General features: G+C 41.1%; 1 long non-coding RNA gene across 1 annotated transcript; it reads left to right on the forward strand.

Moving 5' to 3' along the window:
• The first annotated feature begins 890 nt into the window (after nt 1-890).
• On the forward strand, nt 891-9,631 carry LOC120856902. The gene is made up of 3 exons (XR_005719512.1): nt 891-985; nt 3,197-3,202; nt 9,619-9,631. It is a non-coding gene; the product is annotated as an uncharacterized LOC120856902 (long non-coding RNA).
• The last annotated feature ends 268 nt before the right edge of the window (nt 9,632-9,899 follow it).

Here is a 9,899-nt window from a genome sequence, read left to right on the forward strand (position 1 = left end):
TGACTTTCTTAGCGGCCTGCACAAACAGGGAAGCAAATATTAGTTTGAGAATACTCATGCCATTTGAGCATCCACTTGAATAAGTTGAACTGGTTACCAAGAAGAAGCATAACTTTTCTTAGAGCTGTCTTGAAGATGTAAAATGTCTAGTGTATGATGGAGGGAGTGATAGATAGCCTTAACACTTTTGCAGTAATAAGTAATCCATATATTTTCTTTAAGAGTCTTTCAAAGTGTAATATTTATTTAATCAAAATATGTTACCTGAAGGCCCTTTGAGGATCATCTGTAGTATGAGATGAGAGATGTCAGGTTCCCAGTCTTCCCCTTCAGTGACATTCTTTGTCAGCTCTGACCTCTCCCCCAAAGATCACTATCCAACCACACGTGGATGTCTCCAAATAGCCTGGCACCAGCTCAACCTGAAAACTTTGTTTAATCTGCTGTTACTTCCTCAAGTGTCTCTTCTTCAGGAAGTCAATGACATCACACCATCCTTCCAAGATTCACTTCAGGTCCCACTTTCTCAGGAAGCCTTCTCTGCTCCAAGTTAGGTCTATACTCTTCCCTACTGTGCTTCTCTATTACTCTGCTGAATTTCCATTTTAACAGTTATTATAATCCACCTGGAGCCAAAGTATAAATGGCACATCCATTAAATATGCCTGTCCCATTCTCTTTATTCTCTTTGTCTCCTGAACCTGAAGAGAAGTAGAGTGAAGGCCTTTTGGAACCAGATTCTGCAAGCGATTATAAGAGACCTCCATTCTTAACTTTTTCTGACAGTAAAGAATCTCCCTGTCAATGTGGGAGACACAGGAGACATGAGTTTGATCCCTTGGTTGGGAAGATCCCCTGGAGGAGGAAATGGCAACCCACTCCAGTATTCTTGCCAGGAAAAATCCCCTGGACAGAGGAGCCTGGCAGGCTGCAGTCCATGGGTCATCACAAAGACTCAGACATAACTGATGACTAACACACTGATGTGAGATGAGAGAGACGTAGATATTGTCCACAAGCCACTGTAACAGCCCACTAACCATGGGCTCTTCAAGGGCAGGCGGTATTTGTACTCATTATCACAACTTTAGACCCTGATGTTGATTTAAACATGAAGCAACCTATCCAATAACACAAAGTAACAAGTCATTTAAAACACTCATGGTAACATCCAGTTCCTCTACTAAGTCATGTTTGTTATCTCTTAATTCTCACAACTCTGAGATAGTTATTATTAATTCTAGTCTACAGATAAGCTTTAATGCTCACCTTTTAAAAAATTCTATTAAATTTTAATTTCCTCAGGTGAAAACTGGTCAGATACTACTTACCTTGCAAAGTTGTTAAGAAGAACAACAAAATGGCAAATATAAAACATCTTATCACAGTACTTGTCCTAGAGAAGTTGTTTCCTAATTATGTGTTTCACTCTCCAGGAACTAACCTTTTATTGAATTCATACTATTTATCAAGCACTCTTGACAAAGTACAAAGTGACAAGTACACCCAAAGTACTCTAAATATTGAGTTGGCAAAAAAAGTTTAATTTTCTTTACTGAACAGCCCTATGTGACAGGTAGTAACTATTGTCTCCATTTGAGAGATGAAACAGAGATTAATCACTTGCCCAAGGTAATCACAGATAAATGGAGGTGGATTGGGATTGGAACCCAGATAATGAAGGCTAATTGAGTTTTTGAACATTCAAGAGTTTTACCTCTTATTAAAGCTGTAATCCAGTGCAACAAGTGTTACCATAAAGATATGTTCCCATTATTTCATTCTTTTTTATGACTGAGTAGTATTCCATTGTCGGAGAAGGCAATGGCACCCCACTCCAGTACTCTTGCCTGGAAAATCCCATGGATGGAAGAGCCTGGTGGGCTGCAGTCCATGGGGTCGCTAAGAGTTGGGCACGACTACGCGACTTCACTTTCACGTTTCACTTTCATGCATTGGAGAAGGAAATGGCAACCCACTCCAGTATTCGTGCCTGGAGAATCCCAGGGACAGGAGAGCCTGGTGTGCTGCCGTCTATGGGGTCACACAGAGTCGGACATGACTGAAGTGACTTAGCAGCAGCAATATTCCATTGTATGTATGTATGTGTGTATATATACACGCCAGATTTTCTTAATCCATTCGTCTGCCAATGGACACTTAGGTTGCTTCCATGTCTTGGCTCCTTTAAATAGTATTGTTATGAACATTGGAGTGCATGTATCTTTTCACATTAGATTTTTCTTGATATATATGCCCAGCAGTGGGATTCCTGGATCATGTGGTAACTCTCTTTTCAGTTTTTTAAGGAACTTCACAGGGAGCTATATTAATAACCTATAATGGGCAAGAATCGGAAAAAGAATACATATACATATATATTGTTATATATATACCTATATATATATAACTGAATACATCTGTTTTATATATAACTGAATATATAGCTGAATTCAATTATATATATAACTGAATCACTTTTCTGTACACCAGAAACTAACACATTATAAATCAACTATACTTCAATTTTTAAAAATTAAAAAATATTTTAATTAAAAATGGATATGTTCACAGTGCATACTGGGGAAATGAGCTAGAAGGAAAGTCTTCCTGTAAAAGATAAGGCCTGAGGATAATCTTGAGGTCTGAGTAGGTGCTAACCTAGCAGGCTTTGGGGAACAGTACATCATGAAAGGAAGAGCACATACTAAAGTATAGAGGCAGGAGGCAGTGTACACATGAGACGTGCCGCTGGAGCTTTTAGTTGATAATATTTTCAGTGTTGCCAATTGACTTAGTTCTCATGTTTCCTGCTGCATTCCTGGTTTCTGGTACTCTTGGAACCTTCATGGACTGTCCTTTGCCCATCAGCTGTTCTTGACCCCCTCTTCACTACCTCTACAGCAGCTTACCCTCACAAGACAGAATGTGCCATTTTGATATTTCTGTGCAAAGCCTCTGCTGGCTGGTCATATTACCAGGTCATTCAGGCAAGACTATTTCTAACTATTGCTCTCTGGCTGAGTGTCCACCAGAAGGCTGTTACCACTGTGGACACATTGCGAGGACTTGTTGACTGCCTCACTTATTTGAATGTGCACATCCCTATCTGTAGCTTTTCTGCTCCTTGCATCCCACTGTGTTTGTCTTAGTTATTCAACACTAGAACAGGCTAGACATTGTGCAGGGTATGTAGCAGTAAGTAAAATAAACAATCTCTGTTTTTTTTTTTTAAAGTTGTTGTTCTTTCCCTAGTTTTATTGAGAAATAATTAATTCTACTCTCCTTTTAGAGAGAAAGGTATGCCAAGAAATGAACAAAAAGGAAAATATTAATACAATGTAAGTCATATTGAGAATACATAGCTTGAGGATATAGAGAATGAGGAGAGTGGAGGTGGACGTGAATAGCCTCTCTGAAAGATTTTGATCAATGACTCCAAAAGCAACTGTGGTCTCTCTAGTTCTAGGGTTGCTGCTGCTGCTGCTGCTAAGTTGCTTCAGTCGTGTCTGACTCTGTGCACCTCCATAGATGGCAGCCCATCAGGCTCCGCCGTCCCTGGGATTCTCCAGGCAAGAACACTGGAGTGGGTTGCCATTTCCTTCTCCAATGCATGAAAGTGAAAAGTGAAAGTGAAGTCGCTCAGTTGTGTCTGACTCTTGGCGACCCCATGGACTGCAGCCCACCAGGCTCCTCTGTCTGGGTTAAAAACATGCTTTCCCTACCTGCTTTCCCCAAACCCTCCCCCCCAACACATACACATTGCCACCCCATGAAAGAAGAAAATCTGGAAATAAATTTTGCCATGACTGCTCTTGTGATTGAAGGGAATTGTTTGATTTCTCCATGCCTGTGTGAGAAGTTGCATCAGAGACACAAAAGGCAAGTAAAACTCATTAATTCAACACATTTCTTCTGAGTGACTCCTGCATGCCAGGAACACTGTTAGCTTGGGAGTTCAGTGAATAAGTAAGTCATTGCCCTCAAGTGGCTTGCAGGGCTTTGCTGGTGGCTCAGATGGTAAAGAATTTGCCTGCAATGCAGGAGACCCAGGTTTGATCCCTGGGTTGGGAAGATCCCCTGGAGAAGTGAATGGCTACCCACCCCAGTATTGTTGCCTGGCGAATTCCATAGACAGAGAAGCCCGGTGGGCTACTGAGTGACTAACACTTATTTGCCCTCAAGTGGCTCACAGTCTTTTAGGGTAAAGGCAAGAGGCAGTGGAAGATTATAATGCCAAATCCCATTTTTTTTACAAGATGCATCTAAACCAGCAACAGATGGTCGGGGGAGGGGAGCTTTCTGAAGAACTTGATCTTTGAGCATACAATGATGGCTATAAAGTGCTTTGATAATGAGAGAAGATCCCTTAAGACTTATCATCACATACCACACACACACACACACACACACACACGTGTGTCTACATGTAGCATGCCAGCTTTTGTTTTGGTTATACCCTCTATATAGAATTTGTTCTTTCTATTTGTAACTACCAAGTCCTGTCCATCACAGCTACTCTTTACTTTTCCAGAAGTCATACCCTCTCTGCCCTGATTGCAATTAATCAAAGTCTCTCTTCTAAGCTCCTAGTCATTCTGTCATGGTTATGGTATGCTTTTTCTAGAACCATATTCATATTTTCTGTGATTTCTTTGCTAGATGGTAAGCTCTTCAAAGATGGACCTGTATTTACTTCACCTCTGTATCCTAATTCCATGCATAATACCCAACACACAGGAAATATTTAACAAGTATTTTTTTTAGCTCAAATTTAATTGAGTTAAATGTAACTAAAGCATGTGGGGGTTGAACTAAAATTTCCCTTCATCCACTTGCCACTTCAGATTCTATGAATGGATATTTTAAGGATTAATTTTTGTAGAATTTATATAGATGAGTAATGTTTCCAGAAGTTCAAATTGCATCAGGCAGCTGGGGAGTTTTCTCATAGTCAAAGATGGTCAAGTCCTATCTGATAAAATTCCCTCTCATTTCTTTAGTATGATACAGTTTATCTATTGGTAAGACTTGGGAAAATTAGGAGGCCGTCAGCTGCTTGAGTCTACTGGGTTTAGACTAATTCCTAGCATCTGGTGAGATGGAAAACATTACAGGACTCAACCATGAGTGAGAAAGAGAAAGAAGGAACGCTGGACTATATGGTAAATAAATCATCAGTTACAAAGGTTCCAGGGACCTATGGGCATGTGATCCACTGTTACCAAGATGTACTGTCAGGGCTCAGACAACCATGAGCTCAAAGAGAACTCTCTGGATGAGGGCCAGTCCCACCCCAAGGAGCCCTTCTGAGCAGATGTTACTAAATAGCCATTTATTACTTCACACTGGGGCATTCCTGAGATGTCTTATCTTGGGCCTTTCTTAGACTGACTGCTCTGGGGGGAAATGAGGCAGCTCAAGAACAACAACAAAAAAATAGTACTTCTTAAAGCTTCTACATATTAGCCTATCTGATTCCTCCAAACAACTCTTCTTGGTATCAGACTCAAGCTGTGGGTGCTCGCCTCCGTTTGGAGGGCTGGGCCACGCAGCCAGCTGTTGGGCCATCTAAAGGTTACCCACCAGCACCAGGCTCTCCTGTGGTTTTCCAGAATGAATGTGGGGGGCGGGTAGGGTTATTATGTGAATTAGCCTCTTCATCACTTTGCAGGCTTTATTTACACTCTGCTGGGTAATTTTCTCCTCTTATGACCGCCACCATCTCCCGTGGGGCTTCCTGAGGCTGCTTCAGTAAGTTATATTTTTGATTCTGACTTTCCTTGGCTTGGCTGGGGATTTGAAGAAACAAAAAAGAAACAGAAACAAAATGCACAAACTCAGGAATATAGGGCTTGCTGAAAGCAGGAGCAGGGAAGCTGGTGTCCACAGTGCAGGTGTTGGACTCGGGCATTCCAGGCTGCTCTGGCCACCAGCTGGTGTCCTGACAGTATCTATGCAGTTTAGCTTGACTCAGCCATGGTTTCTGCCTAATTACCAAGGTAATGACTTCTTTCTTTGCCTCCTAAAGAACTTTTCAGTACATCCTGATCACTACTCATTTACTCATTCAAGGAGCATTTCCTGAGAGGCATCAGTGGACTGGAACCTTGGCTTTGAGTCTATACTTTACCATTACCTCATGTCCAATCCTAGGCAGGACACTGCCTCTCCAGGCTTCTATTTCATCAATCTCAAGAGTAAATTTTAGAATGTGATCTCAGTGAAGGCAGAAAACATGCCTGCTTGCTTATTTGTACATCCCTAGTGGTAGGCACAGAGCCTGACACACATTTGGTACTCAGAAATGTTGTTGCATAAACAGATCACAGAGTGCATTAGTTTAGATGGCACTCAGGCTTAGTCGCTCAGTCGTGTCCGACTCTTTGTGACCTCATGAACTGTAGCCTGCCAGGCTCCTCTGTCCATGGGGGTTCTATGGGCAAGAATACTGGAGTGGGTTGCCATGCCCTTTTCCAAGTTTAGCTACATGATCTCTAATATTTTAACATCATCTGTCGGTCTTTCATGCCTACACTTGAGAATTTCCTCCACCTCTTGACCCCATTAATTACTAAACTGTGAAGTTTCTAGAATCTGCGCAGAGAGCACCTATCATGGGTAGTACTCCAACTCCCTAACTCTGAGAAAGTACCTTTTCTCTGAATTTCCACAGCACCCACACTAACCTCTTGCTAAACACTCATACCATCTTATCCTCTTGTCTTTTTACCTGTACTTGCCAATCATTAGTTACAAACACAATGAGGGAAGATTCTTCTCTAGTTTTGTATCCTCAGTGCTCAGCACAGTCCCTCTGTATTAAGTGGAATTAATGATTATATTTTTTAAACCCTCATTGTCAGACCTTAGAGGCTCAATTTTTAAAGTCTCGAGTCAACATTCATATTGTATATATCATGTCTCTTTCTGGCTTCTCTGTGTATTTGCCCATCTTTTCTTCTCGTCATTATGAAAGTGAAAGTGTTAGCCAGTCAATCATGTCCAACTCTTTGTGACCCAATGGACTATAGCCCGCCAGGTTCCTCTGTCCATGGGACCCTCCAGGCAAGAACACTGGAGTGGGTTGCCATGTCCTCCTGCAGGGGGTCTTCCAGACCCAGGGAACAAACCCCATGTCTCCTGCACTGCAGGCAGATTCTTTACCATCTGGGCCACCAGAACGTTGGCTCTAGATTTAGATTTCCTGGTTTGGACTCTTGTCTCTGCATTTCCCAGCAATATGACCCTGGGAAGTTAATAATTTCTCTATGTCCCAGGTTCTCCATATGCAAACTGAGATAATAATAATCCTTATCTCATACAATCATTATGAAAAGTAGAAGAGCACACAAAAAAAGTTGCCATATATAGTAAACACACAATATATATTAGTTAATATTATTGCTATTGTTGCTATTGATCACATATTAAACAGCATTATAGGTGCTGTGAACAATAAAGAAAACCATCCTGTTCTTATGGAGCTTAAATTACAGTGAATCAATTCTTTCTGATTTATCAATGAGATAGTTCTTTAAATTTTAGCACCCTTATGTACACTTTAGTATAAATCAGATAGTGGATCTTTTCTGGAGAGGAAATTTTTATTGTGGTAGGGAAATACATGAGGCCATAGAGCTCCTGTCTTGAGGGTAGGAGAGAGAAAAAGAAGAAGAATGTGTGTGATTCAGGAAATAAACCACCAGTTACATAATTTTACTGTGCCTCTCCCTGTCTTCAGGCCATGGTCAGTAAGTTTAATTTATTGGATTTTGTGAACAGTCACAAGGCATGTCCCATCAATTTCTTGTTCTCGATGGCTGCAGAGTGACTCAGACTATTAGCCTTGTATGATTACAGCATCCGTATTATGATGTCGAGGACATGTTGCTGCTACAATTTATTCTCTTTATTTAGTTCACTTTGTCTCACTCAGCATATCACTCAGCAGCTGTTGGAGAAAACACTTGGTGATGGACAACTTCTCTCTCTCTCTCTCCCCTCTCCTGATATTCCTTCTCCTTGCCCTTCTGTCTTTGTTGATGTCTTGTTTGAAAGAAGATTTGTGGATCTCCTGGTTTCCTCTACACTGACTGACCCTCAGGTCTGCCGCTCTCAGCATTGCGGCACCTCTCCATGGTGCTGAAAGCAAGCACGTGGTTCTAACTCTGCAGCAGTAGCTAAGGGAGCCTGTAGTATCATAACACGCAGCAGTAGGCAGTGGCCTGAGAAAGTACCCTGTCTCGTCCTTGTTATTTCAACAAAAGGGGACAAGAGACAAAGAAATGAAGAATGATTTCCCCAAAATGGTATATGTCTCATATGAAATCAGAATACTGCTTTTCTGAAGACATATTTAGAGCTTCAGAGATAAGCTAAGAAAATTCTTTGGTCTCCTTAGCCCTTATTGTTCTCATCTCTAAAACAGGGGAATACTAAAAATCCTAACAAGTACTACGACATATAGATTAGGTAATGTGATACTAATTCCTTGGCATGCTGCCTGCTTATCTTTACTTATTTCCTGCTGCTTCCTGCCTGACATGTTTTGCTTGAGTAATATGAAGTGATTTATGGTCTCCCTTTCCCTCACCATGCTGCTTTATGCCTTACTCATACTGTTCCTTCTGCCTCTGGTGCCCTTACAAGTTCTTCTAGGCTGTTATGACACCTATGTTTTCTCACAATTTATATGTTCACTAACATCTCCCTCAGAAAGCCTCCTCTGTCCTTCCATGCTCCTCCTCTAATGTGAACTAGCTGTCCCTACTAGGTGCTCATATGTTACTCTCTGCATATCATTTTACATATTTCCCTATCATGACTACGTGATCGTGAAATTGTGGTGTCCTTGATTTACTAGATTATAAGCTCTTTGAGAGGAGGGCCATGTGTGATTGTCTCTAGCACAATACATATCACCAGGTGGGTTCCCAATGTTTGTTGATTTGAACTGAATATGATAGGGCCTTAAATCATGTAGGTTTCTTTCTCATTCTCAGTCCAGTGCTCTCTTCTCATATTGTGTTGTATGTAGCTAGGTTGGAAAGTTTTTGCATTGGCTACCACTGTGAATACCTTCATTTGCTGATGCTACATACTCATAGGGATTACTCAGTTTGCTGTGGGTCATCCTTGAGTCTGCTGGAATCATATCAAGATAGTTTGTCTTATTGTCTTTGGCATCAATTCTCTCCAAACCAGAGAATTCACATAAGCCATGAGTTAGATCCAGAGGGGAGAGAGCACCTGCCTCCGTGTATTAGCTACAAAATTATCACAGTCTGGCTTCCAAGAATCCTTAGCCCAATTCTAAATCATCACAAGACTTCTACTTAATATCTATTGGCAAGAACAGCTGCTCTTATTTTAGGAAAATTAATTGCTTTTCAAATTGTTCTATTCTAGAAGCCTAAGTCCATTTTGATAATTCAGTAGGAATTAACACTCACTTTTAATTTGAAGTCCATGAAAGCCCAGACTCTAATGAATTTTCTTGGACTTTGACGTCATGTGTGTCATCTGTTTCTCAGGGACATCACTAGAGATCACATGGTTATTATGAAAATGATTAGAATCTAAAACATGAAATGCATGTGTACTAAGTCGCTTTAGTCATGTCTGACTCTTTTCGACGCTATGGAATGTAGCCCACCAGGCTACTTTGTACATGGGATTCTCTAAGCACTTTGAATAATGGAGTGTGTTGCCATGCTCTCCCCCAGGGGATTTTCCCCACCCAGGCATTGAACCCGCATCTCTTATGTCTGCTGCATTGGCAGGTAGGTTCTTTGCCACTAGTGCCACCTGGGAAACCCCTAAAACATGCCACTGAAATTCTATTTCTGCTCTGATAATTTACTATGTTGATGATCTTGAGCATGGTATTTCAGAGT

This window comes from Oryx dammah, unplaced genomic scaffold (assembly GCF_014754425.2).
Source record: "Oryx dammah isolate SB20612 unplaced genomic scaffold, SCBI_Odam_1.1 HiC_scaffold_28, whole genome shotgun sequence".
Lineage (NCBI taxonomy): Eukaryota > Metazoa > Chordata > Mammalia > Artiodactyla > Bovidae > Oryx > Oryx dammah.